The following is a 23,003-nucleotide window of genomic DNA, read 5'->3' as shown; positions in this document are numbered from 1 at the left end:
CCGTATTGTGCCAACATTTTCATGAGTATATTTATGAGTTTATTTTATATGCATGAGCCCGTGTCATATTAGACATACCCATCAAAACCAATGTTATTGAGTTATAATCTGTGACTTATGAGATACTTTAATTTGAGTGGTGGCAGGTGCCTCGCCTTTAATCTCATCATTGATTTTTTATCCTTTATTTCTTATATCCTCTATTTCTAGTCTTCATTTGATCATTTAAATCCGTCTTAATAGGGTAGTTTCCTTCATCAAAGAAACCGAAAGGCATTGATTGCGATTCGTTACCCGCCATTAGTGTATTCATAATATACAAGTTATTTGGTTTTAGAAATCTCAGTTTAGACGAATATTGATGGTCAATTTTAACCTCATTTGAAAAAGGCCAGATTGGCGCCCATGCGATTCCACTCCACGTGACGTCACAGGGACCTAGTTTCTATACGAGTAGATAGGAGTTATACATCATCTGAGATTACCAATGCGTGCATGAGGCACAGAGCTCAGGGAAACATCTCTTAATAATCACCTATTAAAACTGCCTATGGTCGGAAAGTTTCCTTCATTCGATAAGGTATTAATAATCCATATTTAAGTCAAGCGCTACCTGTTAGCAGCCTGTGTCGTATCAGCGCTCAAACCTCGCCTCAAGGCCACCTCACAGGGCGGCAGCGCGAACCATAAATACGTCACACGGACTTTTTCCCATCATTCCTACTTACCCGTCGCGTTTTCGCGCGCTTGAAAATTTTCACTTTTCATTTAATCGCGAAAAATAGATTTCGTCATTTAAAAATCTAAAAGTATGAAATGCGTACTCCAGGAGAAATAAACTTTCGATGTAGGCAATAAAAAAATAATAGGATACCACCCTATTGGGTATGCTAGATTAATTCTGGGGCTCTGAGAAATGATATCCCACACAACTCCCCAACCTTGAAGAACGCTGAGAATAAATTTAGAGGGCTGGAATCATACTTTAACCCTTAATTTCGCCAGTTATCGGCCCCTCTGCGCCTTAAGGAAAATATAGGGTCGGCCGCGATGTAATTCAATGTCTAATTATTCATCATAATTTTTCTCGCAAAAGTCGTGTCTAATTTACAGTTTGGTGAATGTTATCTGTTCGATAAAATTATTTTTCTTCATGAGTACAAATTAGTTTCCTATAGTTCAAATTTCACTTGTTCTCTGATATGTCATTAAGATCGATTATAATATCATGGTAAATTTCGCAATATCAATGCTATTTATTTCCAGTAGGGTAGTCGTTCACCTTAGTATTTGCATGTAAATATTTATCAGCAATTACAAAATGAGCAAAACTCATATCTAATTTGCGTCGCAATTTGTACACAGAAATCGATAATTATAAGAGTGGCAGTAGGATTGATTAATTGAAAAAACCGCTGGCAAAAGTTTTTAGTTTCTGGTAACTCCTCTCATCTTCAGTAGTGGCGCTAGCAGTACCATCAGCCAGTGCGCCACCGTGGGGCAATCGAGAAATTTTTGTATTCCATTCGAGGCGAGTCGAAGAACGTTGTCTTTTGGTGTCGATAGTGAATGGATATTAGTGATCCTGGGTTTCAATCTATCTTTCATTAACGGTAAGTCTTTGTTATTTCTCTATGTGTATATGCTATTTTAATATAGGCTCAAGTTGTGTTTATGCGTTTTGAGCTTTTGCGTGTCGGTTATTTAGTGGGAAACGGTCTGGAACATCCGTCAGAATTCATCAAAATGGCTGATTCTTTTTGTATCCGCCTCCACATATTTTGTCTCGAATTAGCGGTAACTGGTGTAATATCTATGTCATGGCTCTTGGCATTAATTTAGCAGAAGTTTATTCCGTTCACTTCGGTTATATTAGTTCACCGATCTTAATAACTTAGGTATCTACTAATATCATGGTCTTACTTGCTTTACGCTGTTCTCTCGTCCGTTAAAGTCGTCCTTCCTAAAGACTACATTATCAGTCGTGTAGTGTGTTCTTGTGATTATCCCTTGAAACCTACGTAAAAACACATAAAATTGAGGTAATTATTGTTTACGGCGGAGATTCTATTTGATTTCAGTGTCACATATATTATCAGTATCATGTTATTAAATGAAATTATTCTCTTGACATTTAATTTATTGACAACATTATTTGTGATATGATAATGTCAATGTATGAGTTGATTTTATTTATTCTGGGTAAGCCTGGAATGTGTGTGTGTAAAGTTTTTTTTGTTTATTGCCTGCGTAGTGTTTTGCTGTGTATACTTATTGATGGTTTTGTTGTAGGCAGGCCAGCAATATACATAATGTACTATTGCACATAAATTGCAGTACTTTTATCTTAGTTTTTGGGCTTAGTGCATATGAAAGGGCGAATTCTTTGGACTGCGAGTTAGTTTGTTTCAATGAATGTTATAATTAGCCTGAGAAATTCACATCTTGGCCACAACATTGTATAGGCTTTTGTCACTTGTCTATCATTGGGAAGGCATATCGGCAACCAGTTCCGTTTTAGCGTGTAGTTTATTTAATAGTATCTTATTCATGATTCTTTTGGAGATTTTTATTGTCTTTTGGGTTTATTTGAATTTTGTGGTTTACTGCTATGAAGATAGTACTGATTATTTTGGTCAATTTGTACTTGGCTGTAACAATTTGAGGTGAAATTCTGTTGGCATTAGTTATCCCTGTTGGAATGAATCTGATATCTATCAAATATGGGGTGAATTATTGTATTGTTCCTTTTGTTACATTAAGTTGTTGAACTCTAATAAAGTCATTTATTGGGTTGCATGACCGTGTGGTTGGAAACGTCTGTGATATTCGTTACTGAAAGGCTCATCTCACAACTCCTCCATATCTTTTTCTGCCAATAGTTCAATAGTTCGGATTATTCTCGTTGATGAACACTAATTTGTGTGGATTTATAGCAACCTCCTTGGGATTTATGATGTAGCTACATTCACCCAGTCCGTTTCAACGGCTGTAGGTGGCCTCGGCAACCAATTCATAAGGCATTAGTGTTCTTTTAGTCCTATTTCCTAGTTGCAATGTGGGCGTTGCCCATTTTATGTTCTTCATGGCGTCTATAAATTTTACCCGTTAGTTAGTTCATTTAAGGGAAAGCTCGTTCATGCCGTTTCCTGAATCAATTATTGTTGGGTCATTTAGGAAACTGTAACCGTTACGATTGTATTGCCTGAATTATTAATTCACGTTGCACCTCTTTGATGTTAGTTTTTTATGCATGTTTATTTTATTATTTAGCCGGTTATGTTATTTTTGCCATCAAAATATTTTAAGTATGTATGTCTCCAGTTTTCTGGAAAACTAGGTTAAGCAGTGTTGATTTTCGATTCTTCTCTGCAATTGAAAGCATATCCACGATTTAAAGGAGTCCTACCAGCCTTGAGAAAACCTTAGTAGAATTGTTCTCATACAGCTGATTGATGTTAGAATTCTCAGCTTGATGGTTCCTTGACGCGCAAAATCATGAGGTAAATTTGGAACGTTCAAGGCAGCCGGAATTTTGGTATGTGGCATAAGCCTCTTTGTGTAGCATTTGGATCGTAAACAACGCCTTGACCTTAATGGGTTTGTTTTCGCCTTCCCGTGGTATTCTGTTGCCATATGAGTCGGTGGCTGCTCTCATCGGCAATTTCTCGCGCTTTTCCGGCCAAGAAGCCCATCACTCTCGTTCGCATCCACTTTCCACACCATACAGACTTGCTTAGTCGTTCACATCGGAATGGGCCGGCCTCGGGACTGTTCACGCGGCGGAATTTTTAATTGGTTGGCTCGGAAAACTGGCTTGGGAGAGCGAAAGTTTATTCATTGCGAATTAATTGGGACGAGTTTGCGTCAAGGAGGCAGCCGTGAGGAGTCTTCCTTTTTAAAAGTTGTCATCCGGCATTAACGAGTATTGGTTTCCCAAATCCCGGTTATAGATGTGTCGCTGTGTTTCCTTCTGTTCTATCAGTGCTCGTGCTAACGATTGGCCGATTCCAAAATCCGGCGATGTAAGTTGGTACTTCGCTTGCTAGGGCTGCAAATTCTCGTCGTTATCCTGTTCGATACACTCCGATTCCATTTTTTGTTGTTGAAATAGGATTTAAAATGTATTTTAAGTATTAGATTAATATAATATGATATTCGTGTAGGTGTCAATGAGCTGAAGCCCATGGCTTCTTCTGCCCGTGAGATGTCTTCATAGCTCTATGCTGCAATCGTTGAGCCGTTGACAGCTGCTGTTTGTTTATTTACATTTCGCATTTTTACCCCTGCCTTGCCAATGCCTTCCGTTTCTTATTGTCGGTCAAAGATTATTCGTCCTCTACCATGAACGAGCACCGAAAAAATGTAATGGCCAATTTGCTCAGCGAGTACTTATAGTTGGAGTTTCCAATATGTTTGCTTTACACCTCGAGACCTTTTCCGGTTACTGTATGATGTTGCATCGAGTGTTGCAGGTGCAACAACTTGGAAATAGCTTGGATTGCTTATTATTTTTCGTCGATCTGGTGTCGTTGGCGAGATAGTCCGTTGCGAATTAATTTCGTATGCGTTTTATATCGTTCTCACATCGTCCTTGTGCCGTTTGTTTGCTGTGTGCGGTTGGAAGGAGAATCACGTTTTACCCTCTTCCTATCTGGTAATTGTTTTGCCGTTCCGACAAGACTTCCTACGTACCACGATATCATTTCTATCCCAGGTAGCTGTCCATCCTTTCAATGATGATGTGCAGTCTTATCCAAAATATGCTTTACTGAATGCTTTTATGCATTTCGCAAATTGCTCCCAATTCCCATAATTTCCTCAATGGCGCCACCTCTGAGTAAATATAACAAGCGCTTTTCGGCTTCTGCGCATGCGACCAAGATTGAAATGGTAAAATCTTAGATCATGTGATGTGCCTGATTGGCTGCTACGGCGATCGCATTAGTTTTCGTATGGTGTTTTCAATTGGTAATATTATGTCCACTTCATTTGATAACTTAGAAAAAAATAGTATTGGTATGATTTTTATGAAAGCTACAAGTATTTCATTTTAATTTTGTTGTTTTAAAACCAAAGTTGGGGATTCAATTTTGGTCTCAGGTTTTGGTCCCTAGGGCGTTTTCCCCTACACTCTGATTTAAACATTGCAATTTAATGCATTTTTCAAATTTCACCTCCCCCTCCATTTTTCACAATGGTGCAACTTGCTTCGTTCACCCTTCCTTAGGGAGGACCTGGTCCCATATATTGTATGCTTTGCTTTCTTGGAGCAATTGTCCAAGTGTTGCCTCTGCTTCCAATTGTGGTGTTAAATAGTGTATTTTTAAAGATGGTTTTGAAGTAACCCATTTTCCAAAGGCGTCGTTCCGATTTTTTTTCCATTTTCACCGAAAACAAAAGCGCAGATTTACACTTAGGTCGTAATCGGTCATTCTCACCCCGCGGCGGATACTTGCCTCTTTGCCGTCGATCTTTCCTTTCTATGGCTGCTAGCCTCATTTCCTAGAGCCCATGTACCGGCTCTCGGGGTACTCAATAGAGATCGGGTTTTCCCTTAGTGATGACTCGACGTCTGAACTCGTTGATTCCCTATCTGCGCTACTGGTCGCATTTAGGGATTACTCCGCTCCCTTTCGGTTACGTTGCATTTATTCTAAACGACGAGGATTAAATTTTAATCGCGTTTATTTTGCATTGTCTAATTGTTGTGTGTTGTCTCTCGGTGAGAACGCTGACGCTGTATAAATGTTGCGAGGATGAAAATTTCAGCGTTCAGCCATTCCACAAATTGGTGACGGGGGTGATACGGAGACAGGGGTGTATCATTGGTTGGGGATTTGTGAGGACTCAAATCCCCCACTAAATGGAGAATCTTATTGATAATCATTTTTGTGTAATTAATTCATTACCACTTACAGAAAGTAATTGTGTAGGTATTTTATGTATCAAATGTTAAATTTTAGGCGTTTCATGTTGTAAATTAAAACATATTGTCCATTTTCCTCAAATACTTAGATTTTATTTACATGACCGGTTTCAATACATTTTGTACTCTCGTCAGAAGTATTTCAAAAAGTGTAACAATTACATTGCATTAGGTTGATTATACTAATTGAATCGAAAATGTGTTGTAAAAATAATAAAACAGGCCATAAGTTTTAATGCAACATATGCCAGAATTCCCCTAAATTAAGCCTTAAGCAACTGTTAATGAGTTTCATGAATTTTTATGTTAAATTATTCGGAAATCTCTGTTAGAATGTAATTGCAGAGTTTCGGACAAATTTATATTTCGTATTGCTTGGGCATGCGGATGTGACTAATATTGGAGAAAATTACGGCGAATGTCTTGATAGGTTTTTTTTAATTCGCACCATCAAATTTATTATTTTTGAATTGATTTAATAAAACATGCCGAGATCTGTGCCTCGCGGCCGATTTCCCGTGTAGACGTTGGACTTTCTCATTGGCCGCATATTCGTTCCGTGGGAAGAGATCATGGGAGTTACGAACACCATCGTCTTCGGGTGGGACGTTCACCCGGTCTTCCCATCCGTTCTCTGTTGGAGGATTATAATCATTACATTTAGGAGTATGCAGTCGGGTAATGGACACAATAAAATAGGCAATAGCGAACATGAGGAAATATATGAAAGGAATTGGGTGGAGATGGGTAAGGTGGGGATGGAGGCTCAGGAAGGGGAAATGAAGGAACGACTAGGAGAAAGTGATGTGGGAAATGAAAATAAAAACGAAGCAGCTCCAAAAATCTGGGTTATGTACTGGTTGTGTGAGCAGAAATGAGCCCCTCAGAATTGAGCAGGGAATCACCTAGGCTGAATCGAAATTCAAGAGTGTACTAGAGGTTATGGTGCCATGAAATAAACACTTTAATTTTACTGGCCATAGATGCACGAGATCGATTCGTTTAGGAGAATGGGGACTAAATTTTGGAAAATGAGAAATTGCTGAATGTTAAGAAAAATTAATGAGTATTTCTTGACAGTTGTTTTGGGATGGATTGGAACGTTTAGAGGAAAGTGGTGGAAGGAAAATCATGGGACAAGGGGGGAGAGATAAATGTGATGGACATGTCAGGCGCTATTAAAAGATTATGCAAGGCCCTATAGGTTGGACAAATCGGAAAAATGGGTCATGTACTTCGACCTGGAATCACTATAGCTTGTAAATTTTGTCATTGTGGTTCGCAATTAGTTTTTGACGATGTGAAAATGCTTGAAATTAAGCTATTCCCTTATATAAATAAAAGAACGGCGAAGTTTGCGATCACCAGAAAAGTTTCTGGCATCCATTTGTGGCCATTTTTTTTTATTTTTGAGCCGTAAATAAGCTCTGGTGCTAATAATAATTCTTTATCAGTATTGATTGGGTACACACACGGACGTCAGCTACTTCTCTCACTTATTTCGTCTACTAGTGATGGACTTGCATGTTTTTACGTCAGTAAAATTAAAATTAGACCACAGAATGCCTAATAAAGTCTGGAAACGTGCTCATTTGTATGGGAAAACTATTCAGAAAATTAAAGTCAAATATCTTAATGGACCGTTAAATCGATTTATTGCAAGTATCGTAGATTTTATTATTATATTTTCTCAGAGAGGTCTTCTGCTGTATTCATCTCGTACTTGTGTTGACACTTGAAGATGTCCTTCTTTGTGAAACTAGGGTCTTACGCCAGTGAAGTCACTATTTGCGAAGTGAAACTTAAATCATCTAATGTGGAGAGGTTCCTCGTAGGTAATCCCGGATTTAACACACATTATGAAAGGTAGCGGTCGGTCTTTGCGTGGAATTAATAAAAAATGTAACATGTCCTGAAAACCATTTCATGTTTTGGCTGCGGAAGGCACTGATCCCTCCCCCCTCCCTAGCAGGGAACACACTTCTCCTCCTTCCCCTCTCCGCTAGCTCATTCCCCCTTCTCCCCCCAGCTCCTGCGATTGACCCTTGCCACCGCCTTCACAGGTGCTCTCATGCGGTTGAGCGTTGGTCGGGTTTAACGTGTGAAATGTGGGATGTTACGAGTCTTGAATGGAAGAAAAAATATTCTCCACGGCTGGGAAAATATTAATGCTAACATCTGTTCAGCTTGTTGAAGGAAAAGTCGCCTCAATTGGGGCTCATTTTTAATCGTTTTCATTGTTCTATTCATCTGGCGACATTGCTATTAAATCAGTCAATTTTGATTCGACTTATCTAAAGCTGCCTAACTGACAGCGTGTAGCTGACCTCCAATGTATGTTGGTTTTGGCGATGCGAGTTCATTTGCAGTGCCTCTTTCATTGCGAAAGTTTATTTTCTCATTGATACATTTTTTCCTCTTGTAGATATGATCTCAATGACTAAAAGGATCCGGCGTGGGAATAGTTTGCTCTGAAATAGATTCTTCTATGCATTAGACTTTGTCGGACTGTTTTATTCCTTTATAACACAGTTTTTCTTTTTTTTCCTCGTGTTCTAAGTAATCAGCAGTGAGCATTTTTATTCACGGGTGTAGCGAATCATCGAATCTCACTATCGGTAGTATGTCCGTGTATGTAGAACTTTTTATATTATTTTATAGCATGACGTGTAGCATTTATGGATAAACGGATTCTGATGCCAGTGTCAATTTTACTCACAGAGATTTCCTTGTACTTTCAGCTTCATGCTCTTTTGTATTTACGTGCATTTACGAAGGAAAAGTTTGTTTTTCCTTGGTTGACGGAAGTCGAAATGTAGATAGATGAAGATATTTATGTTATACATAGCGTTCAACGCATCCTCAACAGCAAAACCCTCGCAAAAGTAATTTATAATGGGTATCGATTCGCACATGACTACGGGTTTTTCCCGACAGTATTGACTTTGAACATTTCTTTTCTCATTGCTCTGAGCACTCAAGGTAGAAACTTCATTTTCAATTGAGCGTCGAATATTATAAATTCTTAGTTTCTCCCTTGGAGCCATAACTCTTCAGCTGGAGACACTCGCCAGCTGGCTGTCGAGTGTCGAGGTTTAGGGTGCTTGGCTTTGACCCACCGCGGCTGATCATCGTAACTGGCACAAGGGCAGCCGATAGTCATAGGAGCGGTCAGTTGCATGACGAAAATTGCCTTCCTTGCCCCTCGCGCAAGTTGCCATGGCTTCCCAGTTTAATGTACGGGTGATCATAAAAAGTGGGTCATCTATTAATAGTCGACTAAAAATATACATTATTTAAACAAATAATCTATGTATGGAATTGTATCCCCTGAGAAACACCTTTGTTTGAGTTGTGAACATTCAATTACCCTGCGGCTGGCAGTAGTTTTAAAATTAAGATGCGACCTAAAGTCTTAAAAAGATTCCAAAATACATAAATGTGCATTCAATGTGTTCAGTTTTACGTATCGGTTAAATAGAAGAATTACTGGTGTAAAAAAATAATGAAATAATTGCACTCACATTTCCAAAGTAAATTAGTATTTTTACTCATCTTGTATTGGTTTCTTAGTAGTGGTACCGGCCATTTTTTATATTCCTTTGATGAAACTGCAATTTTCTTGCGTTGATTCGGAATTTCATTATCTTTCGGTGTGTGAATTTGATCTTTCTTCTACATACGGTCTCGTAATTTAATTGCTGGTGCCGTGTCTAAGTTTTATTTTTGTAAATTCATGGATTATGTGTTCACATGTGGTGCACAGGATTTGGCGCGCAATTTCGTGGTGACCGGTCCCTCCTCCCCTCCGTTATCCATCCTTGCTCCTCCGCTCCGTCGGTCCCTCCCACGCGCTTCTCTCCCTCTGCCTCCTCACCCTTCTTTCAGCGCATGGCCGTTTCTTTTAACTGGATGACGTAATGTCAAGTCGAGGGGTGACGGAATCCCCGCCAGCTATGTGGTGCCACTTTTTTTGTCTCCATTAATCTCGATAGACCGTCGACTCTCATGGCTATCGGGAGCGGTCGAAGTAAGGCATTGCCAGTGTTCGCGCCGTCAACATGTCTGCTGGCAAGCATTTTATGGTATGGTTATCTGTGCACGAATCTCGATCCCTCTGTTTACATCGCATTAGAAACACCCATTTGCTCATACTATACACCCTATCCAGAGTCCACCATAAGATGGCGTGGAACGTGAGACTACTTGATTAAATACTTGTTTTGAGCCCCATAGACTCTTCTCATTGCTGTCCACATTTCTTATCAGTTGCGCTTTTTTTTGTATCTCGAAATCGTTTTATTGCCAGCTTCGTTGGCGCTCATACCAACCCCGGCGGGAGATTTTAGCCGAACCCACATTACTTGTAAATGTTTTAAGTCCAGGAGGTGAGCAGAGAAAATATTCCAAGATCCACTGTGTACACCATATGGTTATTGCTTGTGGCCTTGTGTCTGAATGCCTGAATAGTTCCAGCAATATGTAATATACTCGCACATCTGTTGTGGTTCGAAAATTCTCGTTTCAATGCTTGTGTAACTTATAGCTTTATCGTGTAACGACTACATATACAGCGAGGTATGTTATCACAGCTTCACGCAACTCATTTTTTTTCGCAATTTTTATGGTTTAATAGATAATTCGATTTCTGTAGTTCCTGGGTGACATTTTATTTTAAATGAATCGTTTTTTACCTCATGATTGTAATGCTGAACGTTTTCATGGTCCTTAAGACTAGCGTAATATTTTAATACGTACTTGCGTTAGCTTGCGTGTTGTCCAGAAATTTTCGTTAAATTGTTTGAACGAAACTGTTTCCCTTAGTAATAGATTAGCAGGATTAGCACATCATATGAGGAAAACTTTTTAGATCTAGAAAGAATGATGCACCGAGTTTCGAAATTATTATGATGGAGGGTTGAAGATGTCTTCGCGTGATAGTTTAACATCGAGTTTTAACATCGGTGTCACCAAAGTCTGTTTTGTAGTTGTTTTAAAATGGCCATAGATTACTTATGAATTCTTATTCTTTTTTAAGTCCCTTGATCCCCTTGCTATGTAAGTATATTACAAGATCTGGTAAGGGAGGCGTGGGAGGGGCTACATGTCGTAGCTAAAGCGTTTAATATTCTTGTTGTCGTGGGTAAAATTGATGTTGAAGTCATCGAAGTGCGCGGATAGTCTGGTATTAATGAGCCAGTCTGGGAGATATTTATTTGCTGGCTTTAGTAGTTGTGTTGAGTAAACAGTGGAAGGAGAACGGTATGAAAATTTTATCACGAACATACATAAGTCGTGCGCCTATGCGTAGTTTCGAGAGGAGGAAAGAGGTGAAGCATAAAAGAACAATTCAAATGTTTTAGCTACACGTTTTTTGGAAAAATGGACAGCTGTTAGAATATTAGGAAGAAAAAAAAAACTTTTTCAAGTACGATGTTTATAAATAGAAAAGAGCCGATGAGAGATCGTTGTCTATGAGTGTGAAGAGAAAGCTAGTAAAGATTAAATAATTGATGTGTTGCACTTTGCGGAGTGGATATGTAGACACCTAGGAATGAGGACAGGAAAAGACCGGAGTAGTTCAAGGTGTGGGTTTGGGATGGAGTGAAGAAGATGAAGTTGACGGACAGGAAAACGATCGAGGAAGTGCTAGATATGATGGGTTACTGGGAGAAAACCTTTTTGTGGGCATTCTTAGAGAAACCATTGTTAAAGGAAATAAATTAGGTGAGAAGGGAAGGGCACTTAGATAGGAAGAATCCGAAGAGGCCTTAATCTGAACTGAATATTGGAGTTGAAAGTGTTGGAGGCGGATTTTACCGCTGTTGTTCGTGTAATGTTTCATGTAAACCTATCTTAACCGGTAGAAATTTTATGAATGATTTGTTTCGGAGATGTGTATCATATTTATTAAAAATGATTTTCCAAGGGAAAACTTATTGAACCGTCTCGGTTCGTATCCCCTTAGCGCCGCGAAAAGGAGTGAATAATGCACTAAAACCCTGAGCCGTCTCAATAATAACACCTTTTAACTCGTAAGAGACCTTCTGTTGTACCCAACAGGAACACGGATTTAATACACGTGTGATGTTTTTTCAAAAACCTGTTTTTCAAGGGGGAAGAAGTGTGTGAAGACATTTTATTTTCTAACTCGCATCGCATTCATGTGTTCCTTGAACTTGTGCCCCTTGTTACACTTAGTCCGTGAAATCTCCCCCCAATCAACGACACTCACCCGCCCCTAATGATAGGTTTTATCAAGTGAAACTCGTGTTCTGTTTAGAGAGGAAAGTCCAACGACCCCCCTCCTCCATGAACCACTTGATGCCTGGAACTCTGAAGGCTTTTCTTGGCCATCGCGTCAATGGAGATGTGATCGGTGCTACGTTTATGGCTCCATATGGAAGTGTGACTTCGCGTATTCCCTTTTTTGGTCCTCACCTCTGAAGGAACCACTGACCGGCCTTGGTGATTCGATTCGATAACTCTTCCAACAGTTTTTTCGTGTACTCTGGGTGCTCTGCACAAAAATATACAGTTCTCCATTTATTGTCGCGTCCTTGACTGGAGAAATGCAGACGATATGGTGAATTGATTTCGAATTTATTCAGGAAAAATTATTGAAGGGCTATTGTATGAATTATCTTGTATGTCTCGTGTTATTGTATAGCATGCACCTAAGCTCCTGGCAACGCGGTTATAACCTCTTCAAGTACCTACCACTAAAAATATAATGCGTCAAACCGTAAGCGGTTGAAGTTTTTTACGCACACTCCGTATCGTGATAGATTTTTTTACTCATTGTTTTTCGTGGCATAAGGCAGTAATTATTTTCACCAAATACTGAGCTGAATGCGATAGTGGTTGGCGTAACATGGTGAAACTCCTTCATGATGCACAAAGGTTAAGAAAAGACTTAGCTGTTTCACAAAATAAAATATATTTGCGACCGGTTTCGATACAGCGTAGAAACCGGTCGCAAATATGTTTTATTTTGTGAAACAGCTAAGTCTTTTCTTAACCATTGTGCAAATACTGAGCTGTTACTTTTAGGCATTATGGTCAGTCTGTTGCTGGGGCATCCAATTGTTCAAAAAGTTAACAGCAGCCAAATAACCATATATTTGTATTTGATACTTCCTTCGAGTGGCGTACTAGTGAAAGGAGGGCTGAAGGTAAAGTTACAAGTGTTCATGGAGCTAATATTAAGGAAAATTGATGGCCAGAAGGGGTTCGATGACCAGTAAGTGTATCGAAGCGTAGTACCCGCTGTCGTTGTGTACCTACTTGTCTATCCTATTTTGCCTAAGTAATGATGTAGTGTTCTTAGATATTTTTGTGTAATAGTGTTGTCAAGTTAATTGAGATCATCATAAGTGAGCGCGCACTCTGAAATTCTCCTCGTTTCTATTTTGTCCTGTTTCCGCGATATGCAATTAAGCCTCGGAATTGAAGTGTTGTAAACGTAACGAGATCCTCGTTGCCATTAAGGTGATCGAAGTCATGAAATTTTTAGCATGAAGTTATTTAATTTAAGCTGTACGTAGCGTTCCGTAATCCATTTGAAAAAAGTAATTGCTTCGCTGGACACGTAAGGATGTAATTGCAGAACTTTATCAATGATTAAAATTTCTAGTCAATCCTAGTCTGTAAGACGTTTCACCCGTAAGATTTTTGACGTTTCTTCAAAGTTGAAACTAAAAAAGGGGGACTAGTCGAGGATCGCCTACGAAAAATTTCAAAAATCATATTTGATGTGTTTTGAGACAATTTATTTTATCAATCGTATCACTATTATGCTTTAAAAATGGTTTTTCACTCGGAACCGAGATTTCATTATGGATTTTTAAAATAGTTTCCCCGATTCGTTATTAACTGTTATTAGTTATTAGACGGAAACTGGAATGAGTATGATCACATTGCATTTTTATGATACGACTCTCTCATTGGGTGAACTTCGTTAAGTGCATCATTCGCTTATCGTCTACGTGAACCCAAGTTTTTTTTATGATCGGCGTGGTTGGAAGGCTGTGTTTTTTAAAGGATGCATGGTTTTACTTACCTCATTTGATGAATAATAGCTTTGAATTGACAGTTAACAGCCAGGAAATAGCCTCTCTCCCTTTTTACGAGTGAACTATCGGTTTTTTGTACCATTGTGGTGTGCTACAAGTATCTTACTTTCGTAATCATTGAAGTTTTTAGGAATTGTGCCATTTAATGTCTTTATCTTGCTTTTATGCTCTTTTAAATGCAAGTAATTACTTTAGTCTTGTTATTAGCACGCATAAAACGCTTAAATGAATTGGTAAACGGTTTCAAAGTAGGGATTAGGACCTTTGCTTATAATCGACATTCGAGAAATTCAGTAAAGTATATGTCAAATATCAACATAGATCAGTATCGACGTAGATATAAGGGTTCATGTTTTGCGGTGTCAATTACTGTTTTAATGTATACAAATTCGAATAATCTGAGAAGCCAGTCATCCGCTTAGTGAGGGAAGTTTGCCCACCCGATATTCACATGATTCACTGATCCGGAAAAACTTGGAATTCCTGGTGAGTTGTCAACGGGGCGTGATGTTCATGTATTATTAATTATTTTCGAAATTTTTAGATAATGGCCTATCAAATCAAGAAATTCCTTATTCTGTAAATGTGATCTAACTTATAGAGCATACCTAGTCACCCTGTTTTGTGCTGTATCAGTTTTTTTATTATTATAATTGAATTTATTGAATGCAAGGAAATTACCGTACATATGAAAAAATACATTACTAGAATACCAGAGGTAAATTAGGCTAATCGATTCAGCATAATGCTCTGCTGGAATAATAACATACATTATTGGATACATGGTGTGCCCCAAATTCCTTTTTCACTTTATTTGAACAGTTTAAAATTGTTAAATATTGTATACAAAATTATGGGTTCGAATTCATGGCCTACTTTGAACGTGAAAAATATCTCCATGGCTTATTTAATGCTCTTGATATAAATAGATTTTTTAACGTTTAGCTATAGCAGTATGTAATTTTGCTTGACTATAATATTTTGACATGGTGCAATGCATTGGTGCATACCCTGATATCGTTTGGCAGCCTACTGTCGTCGGTCCACTGTGTTCCCTCCATCAAGACCTGCTGTTTACGTCTTCGGCTCGTGATCAAATGTGGCGAGGAGGTGCTCGCTGAGTATAATCCGTGGGACGTGTGTCCAATCGATTTGCGGTCAATTTAGCGGCCGGGCCTTCTCTCTCGCCATGTAGGTATGTTTGTGTGCGTTGAGGGGCCCCTCACCTGCTGATGGGGGCCCTCTTCCTTCCTCTGTCTCGTTTCGCGGATCCGCTCCACTTTCACCTTGCACGCACGGCTTCTTCTTTCAGTCGATTGGGGTAGGGGCAAATATTCCCCCCCTCTCCCCCATTTCCACGGGGGAAGCCTGCTTCACACAGCTGATAATCCCTTTGTTCGTCGAGTTTTGGGCATGGCCCGCCTTTCCCTCCATCTCAACTACCCCACCCCTTCCTTCGAGTCACGCGTCGATACTTCAATCTATTCCAGTGGGCGTGTAATGTTTCGATCGATTCATTTTCACATCGAGCGCCACGGTCGATGCATGCGATCGTTTCATTCTTTGTTTACCTCTTTTTGTGGTTTTCAACTGTGTGACTTCCTAGAGGAGTGCCGATTCTATCCCACAGAAGGCTGATTTTTGTTGCCGCTCCCATTTTAATCGCTTTTGAGAAATGTTCGCGGTGCGGTGATGAGCGCAATGTGATCCACTTTTTTTCTCTCGATATTTATAGTTTAATGTTTGTAATTGCGAGGTATAGCACTGAGAAGTTATGCATTTGATGGATCGCTTCATCATGTATATAAACTTCGGTTAACATCCCCTTTATTATACCTTATTTCCCCGTGAAACTCGGATAACTTTGTCCGTCAGCGACGCGTACGCGGCGACTTTTGTGAACACATTGTGCGCGATAGGTGATAACACACTTACGAGGCCGACTTGAGAATCCTCTTTAGCAATATTCGTGGCGATTTTATTCTGTTGCATTTGGATTCTGTAAAAGATCCCTGTATATTTTGTATCCTCATTTTGTGCTATCTAGAGTGATGGAGTACTTCATTCAATGTTGTCCCTTTCCTCGTTAGGTTTGAAGAAGTGTCCCTCCCGTTGTTAATGCATGCCGTCTTTTTGGCCATAAATTATTTATAACTTGCTTCTGCATGGTGGCCACTTTTTTAAAATTGGAAAGTCGGGGAAAATCAGAATAGGTATTTCAATGTGTTGGGAAAGTCGGATGATTTGTCCGTGAAAATATCAAATTAAATCATGTGAAAAATCATTTTACGGTAGAATTCAAGTGGCGTTTGTCCTTATCCCGCCTTTCATAGGTATGTGCTCGATATTTGAACACCCCATTCCTAGCATGCCAGTCAGTAGGAACTCCATAAATGTTTTAAATCTGTCTTCGTTTAAAATTACTTTTAGTATCGTGTTTTTTTAATTAATCGTTTAGGATTAGCATTTCTTAGCAGTTGACCTTATTTTAATTTATGTACGTAAGGTCTAGGCTATGAACTGCCTCTAAAATTGGGGATATCGTTAAGGAAGACTGGGAAAGACAGGGAAAAATCACATTGAAATTTGAGTGGTCACCCTGTATTGTCACTTAAATTCTTCGCCGATTATTGTGTTCATCTCGTTTCTCTCAGCCTTCATTGGCATTGATGAGTAATATGCGGTGGAATAGTCCATTCGTCACCTGCAATCTGAGTAGCTATCTTGCACGGCGGTAGTTGAACCTTGCTTCCGTGATTTTGTAACGATCTTATAGTCATCGCGATACTCGCTCTTGGGAAGTCAGTGGATTTCCCCTCCCCCATGTTTCTTATCTCCTTCGCATCTTTATACATATCACGAGAGCTAACTTCTCGTTGACTGCATGAAATTTATTCCAATGTTTTACCTATCGTCATTAATGTGCTATGCTTTCTGCCTGTCTGCTGTAATATCTTTTACCACTTGAATACGACCATTTAAAGGATTACCCTTTATCATCCTTCCCGTTGGTGAATCTAAACGATGGCGATTATCTATTTTATCAAGCGACCTCTTTTTTCCTTTTTATTTCATTACTTTGGTGTTAGCTCACCAATGAATCTGATGAATGGAGAATATGACTAGTTGCCCTTCGGCGGCTTTGTGGTGCCGTTGTGATCTAAAGCGGGTTAAATGTGATGAATGTGTGAGTCTAAAAAATTGCTCGTTAACTTCATCATATTCCTCGCGCTAAATGATTCTTCCGAAGTGCATGCGTGTGGTGTGAATAGAATGACTTGGTGCTGGTTCTTGGATCTAGTTACGTGTCCATTTCTTACCGCTACGCTGCGCTTCACTTGTTTTTTCGATGGTATGATTAATACCAACTTCGCGAAGGAGAATATGCGAACGCATTGGACACGCTGTGAGATAAAACAGACTGTTCAGTGTTTTAAGCAAAGGGGATATGACATTGCCGGTGTACTACCGCGGGGTAAATTATTTATTTTAATTATATAGTTATGAATTCGTCTAATCATGAGATTTTTTGAAAGGGTAGAAATTTTTGGCTGGGAAGTAATCGAATTCGATACTCAGATAATTACTGGTACTCAAATTCATTGGTATACCACAAACTATCCCGGAGGGGGAGGTTGGGGATATGTTGATCTTTTTCTATCAAGAAATTCCTTATGCTCTCTGAGGAAAACTTATTTTAAGTTAATATAATTTACTGTGAGAAATTAATTGTTAAAAAATTTATTTTTGTCGGGTACCTTGATCATAATTTCGGCGCTTGTTAAGACAACAAAAAACGTTCCCTAAGGCTCACCCTACCCGATTTGATACTGCTGTATCTTTCTACTTAGAAATTTAGTAAATCATCACGCCGGGTTTTTTAAAAACAAATCACAAATCAGTCCATTTGGCGTTTCGTGGCCAATGTGTTCTGGGTTGGCTTTCGAGCTTTTCCGTCGGACCTGCTTGCCCATGGTCTGTTCCATTACTACGAATAGTCACTGATATCTCATCACAGTGTATTTATTGAAGGAGAGCGCCAGTGCGTCGAGAGATTCTGAATGATTCAGTGGCTACGAGCGTGACAATTAACCTTGAGTACTCTTTGCGGATATTCCTTGAAAGAAAAATTATTTATGGCCCCGTTTTCATCTCGTGTTAGCTATGGTTGAAACTTGAGAAGTGTTGTATTTTAGTTGAGTTTCTCTTGCACAGTGTTGTAATCAGTTTCTTTGCGCCATTTTTCCGATTGGATCTTCGTTCTTGGCCTAATAATTTTTATTGCCGCAGTGTTCCAAGTGTGGATTTTGATATCAATTTTTAATACTCGACCGTTGAAAATATTTCTTAACCCTTCGCCTCGTCTTGGGCTTCATTCTGGGAATGGTTTCTCATTTTCCTGTGAGTGTGATGGAGTAGACATTTTCATCAATGGGGAGGACCGCAGTAATAGACAGCGAAGAGTGGCCTTTCACGATTTTATTTAGCTGGGAAGGGGTCTTCGGAGGCCCTCACTTTTAGTTTTCGTCCCACGACCTGCGCGCTGCTCCCTGAGCCTGACATTTACCGCGATGGATGGAACCTCTTCTGACGCTTCTCGAAAGTGCGCTTTCTGTTGTGATTGGATCTGACTCGTGCAGCTCCTCCGGTTAATGGACTCAGGATGTTCTCAGGCGTGAAATATTTTTGACTGCCAAGTGTTTAATGGATGCATTTAGGATTGCGATTTTCTCCGTAATTAAATTGCTGAAGAGCTGAATCAAGAAATTCAGCAAGGGAATTACTTCTCGAGTTCATATGCTATTTCTTTCAAATCCTTGGTTTCGGGGCTCCTTCGATGTATGTTCTCTCATACCTTCTTATCTTATTCTTGTCTTAGTACAGCGTAATGATAGCTGTTAATCATCCACATTAGAGGTCGATTCTTAATTTAAATTTAATGTGAGATAGACATAATTTTTTGACACGCTCTACGTTAGTGTGGTTACAAAACAAACGTCCCCCTTCTTTTGTAAAAGTGACCACACAGTGGAACTTCGTGGCAGGACTCCCACTCAGGCGTGAAAACCTTTAAACCGTGAAAATGCCGTGAATTTCGTCATAAAACCTTAAAAATCTCTCAGACTTGGTTGTAGAACTGCGATTGGCAGATCAAAGGAAATATCGATACGTGGATCATGTCTCAAGGTCAGTCACTCGCAGACTCTGTCCACTCTTTTGTCTGCACACGTATATTCGAAGCGCAATTATTGGTCCTTGTGCCATGATGACACACAGCCATAAGCGTGTGATTGGAAGACCGGTAACCAAAGTGTTCATTAACCCTATTAAAAATTAGACCATTCTTCACTTCACTGCAACCCTCCATTTTCCCACTTAGGACCTTTAGCCGGCCCTGAATTTTGCGAAAGATAGGTGACGTTGTAAGAGCGCTTTCATTGCTGCGTTTGCATTCCCATGCGTCTATCGCGTATGTTAAATTTTTCGTTAACGCGCGGTCGGTGATCGTTACGTGATCAATATTTTTTCCTAAAATGGCTTATCAACAGAATTTAGACCATGAAAATCTGGAAAAAAATTATAATTTAGTTGGAGTGGGAAAACCCTGATCGTATTCTTTTTACACATCTCACTCATTGAAAGTGATGAAGGGCACCAATGACTCACAGGTTCTTATTGAGGCAGGAACTTCCATTATTCAAAGTTGGATATTTCAATTTTGGTGGAACTTAATCTTATAAATTTGTCATAACTGGAGCGTAGAAAGTCAACTTTTGAATGAAATTATTCTCCGTTCTACCGTACTGTTTCTTCATGAAAATTACCCTTTATCGTTGTCATCTAGTGTGTGAGGAAAAGCATTTAATTTATTCTTTTCGACTTCCTTCATTATGCTATGGCCCGTATAATTTGACCCATTAAGTTGATAGCTTTCAACATTACTGCGTTAAGCTTTCCTAATTGTATGTTCATAATCACCTCAACATCTAAATGTGCAAAACTTTAATATTATAATTTCTGCTTGAGGTATTTTTGCGGTGCGTTTACGGTTATCCGATATCTTTTCCGATTGCCTTCCAGGATTCCTTTAGTAAATGTAAATTAAACGTGTTGTTAATACTCGACTTGTTCAGCTCTTCATGTGAAGGTTCTAGAGATCCTCAATGTGTGCTACGTATGCGAATAATTACACTATTCCTTATGTTTTTTTGGTTGATTTTATTTTTACTTTCACATGCCGCATGAAATTATGAAAGTGCTGGTGTAGCCGTTCAGATGTAGGATTCCATATAAGGAAGCGCCCAGGAAACATTTTTGTCGATTGGGTTTCAGCTTTCGTTTGATGCTGGATCTCACCATTTTCTTCCCTCTCCTCTGCTCGACCCGCGTGCATCTCCTCTCGGCGAGGTGGCACATCGGGTTCGTGTTTCTCCGAGTCGTATTGCAGCCTCTCTTATTTCCTCATCCCGTTTGCGAGTGCGGATCATTACATTTGTTTTATATTCGCGAAGGGCATTTAGTAGATCCCCCGGCATTGACCTTTTGCCAGTTAAAAGGTTGTGGCATTTCGCTCGAGGGTGGATAAACTTCCCATGCTATCGATTCCTAGCGGTGAGATTTTCGCAAGGAAAAACCGTGACCACTCGGAGAATGGCCTGTTGGGGAGGTATATTTAGATATGGGAGTGTTTTGAACTAATGCTTTAACGGGTCGATAGGGATTGCCTTAAGTTTAAATCCGTTGTTTCCGCTGAGATCTGTTCTTTGAAATGTTACCGTTAGTTTTGAATTTCATTATTTTTAGAATCAGCGTTAAAATACGAGTTACAGTCTTCAAAATTGCAATGAATATTTTCAATTGGAGACACATACATCCTCTTTTATTTTAGTTAATCGAAGTTCGTTTTGGTTCTTCAGCAGTCTAACTTGTCCCATTATTTGCTTCATTATAATCTTGTTTGAGTGTATTCGTGTAGGTTAGACAAATCGAATATTGCTCTTGATCCTTATTGTTGTATGAACTTTGAAACACTCTAAAAATAATTTTTGATTACATCGGAACTCTGAGTTGCTGGTCGCCCTAAATTTCCATTCATTAGTTTGCCGCGCTGGGAGTCTCAGCATCGACACCATAAATTCAATTATGTCTGCTATAAGTTTTCCAGCGTAACCCCTTAAATTTTTTCGTCACAATGTGGCTCCAGCAAAGAGTTAATTAGGAATGCTATGTGGAATATGTGTAAATGGAGAAATTTTATCTTTATGTTGGCATGTTATTAAGACACAATTCGTCATTTTCGAGTTCCACTTTCATCTTTTTGAATTATTTCTATTTTGTCTTTCGGTTTTGCATTCCAAGTAGACTTCATTATTACCCATGGCATTGCGTAACGCACTAATAGTAAGTTAATATGCCAGTGGCAAATTTTAAGGCAGTCGAAACCTCTCCCCCCTGCCGTCCATACTTTGCAGTCAGTATCTTTTCCCCCAACTTAATTTTTTCGTCTTTCACGTGGATTATCGTTGTACGTTCGGTCAGTAATCTTGCTGGCGAGGGTGCTCTATCGAGGCCGTTAATTCAGAGACCCTGAAGTTTGTTGTACTCATGCTTCCCGATAGCCATACCATTCATGTTTTCACGCTGCTTGGTGAATTCATGATAAAGAGATTCTCTTGTCCACCTCCCAGAGGTTTCCTGTTACTACTTACCGAGTAACCTTCGCTAGGGGAGCGTGGTGCTCTAGTGGGATTAGTTCCGTCTCTGAAGGGTCCCAGCTTCAGTACCCTGGAGAAGCTCTTGGACTCACGCAACATAAATCCTCAGGGTGTTAATTTTCCCCGGAAATGAAACCCTAAATATGTGAAATTCACACGCCAGTGACCTACCCCGGAGTTAGCTTTGTACTGACCTATCTAATACGACCTAAAGTCTGGTATACAGAATAGTAGCCATGAATGAACCATAAGGATCGTGAGATAGAGACCGCTAAGGTCAGTGCCGGTGTTCGTAGTAAAAAAAAGTGGCGCGAAGCATGAGTAAATAATCAGGAAATTTTCATAAGGTTAGGCAGATTTTTAATATTCGTGAAATTTCATGAGAAGTCAGTGTTTTCTTCTTTTGTTTCATGCCCTACTCTTCCTTTTGTTGTTAACTCAAACTCTGAAACATTGTAGTAGACATCTCAGGATGAAAGATGAGATGAGAAAGATGAAAGTGTTGATATTGATCATAGATTGGAGAAATAAGTTCCAGTTATAGCATCAAGGTAACCAAGGAATATCTACTCTTACCTTTAATGCAGTCTGTGCAGGAGTTTGTTGTGAGTTCTTGGAAAAGTGTTAGGGGAGCATGGTACACATTCATTTTTTCATCGACCCTCCGGAGCTGTGAACCTACTTTTTCGTTAGGTTGTTAAGTTAATATTTTCTGTGATTTGCGAATTTGCGAATATTTTCTGGCCGTTAGGAGAGGAGCTGCTGAGTGAGTGATATAACTGTTGTGGTGATTGTGCCGCGTCATTCGTGTGCCGAACAAGTGTCGCAGCGTCGCCCTCGGCTCTGGCAGGTTCGATTGCGGCAATCATGTGGTGCGGGAGGGCGGATGAAGGAGTCCTCGCCGGCTCATGCTATTTCGCTTTTCATTTGCCCTCCCCGCACCCAGCGTTACGTAAACCCTCTCGCACATTCACGCACCGTCCACCTCTCGTCGGAATTCCTCGGGTTCGCATAAATCTCTTCGGCGTCGTCGGAGTCAAGGTCTCGGCACGGACCACGTGCTACCCTCTCTCCTGTTCTGCGCATTTGAGACAGGTGGTGGCCAGTCCCCTCTTGGCTTGGCCGCTCGGCTCCCGTGTATTGATCTCCTCTTCTTCCCACAGTTTGGCGGCGGCGTTGGATGCAGGTGAAGTGGGGCGGGGCGGGGGCGTGGTGGGGGCAGATTGCAGCCGCCGCCCCCTCTGCCGCCACGCCGCTTCGTCTGGCGTGGGATGAGGGCGCTGC

The 23,003-nt window shown here is 39.9% G+C and overlaps 1 protein-coding gene across 1 annotated transcript in view; it reads left to right on the top strand.

Annotated features, from left to right (window-relative positions):
* The first annotated feature begins 1,511 nt into the window (after positions 1 to 1,511).
* LOC124158605 (lissencephaly-1 homolog) overlaps positions 1,512 to 23,003 on the top strand; it is a 100,806-nt gene continuing 79,314 nt past the window's right edge. Inside the window, exon 1 of the mRNA XM_046533772.1 lies at positions 1,512 to 1,613. The gene's annotated coding sequence lies outside the window, so the exon portion shown is untranslated. The remainder of the gene's footprint in view (positions 1,614 to 23,003) is intronic.

This window comes from Ischnura elegans, chromosome 5 (genome assembly GCF_921293095.1).
Source record: "Ischnura elegans chromosome 5, ioIscEleg1.1, whole genome shotgun sequence".
Lineage (NCBI taxonomy): Eukaryota > Metazoa > Arthropoda > Insecta > Odonata > Coenagrionidae > Ischnura > Ischnura elegans.
The sequence above is the reverse complement of the archived record's forward strand: the minus strand, read 5'-3'. Positions and strand labels throughout refer to the sequence as shown.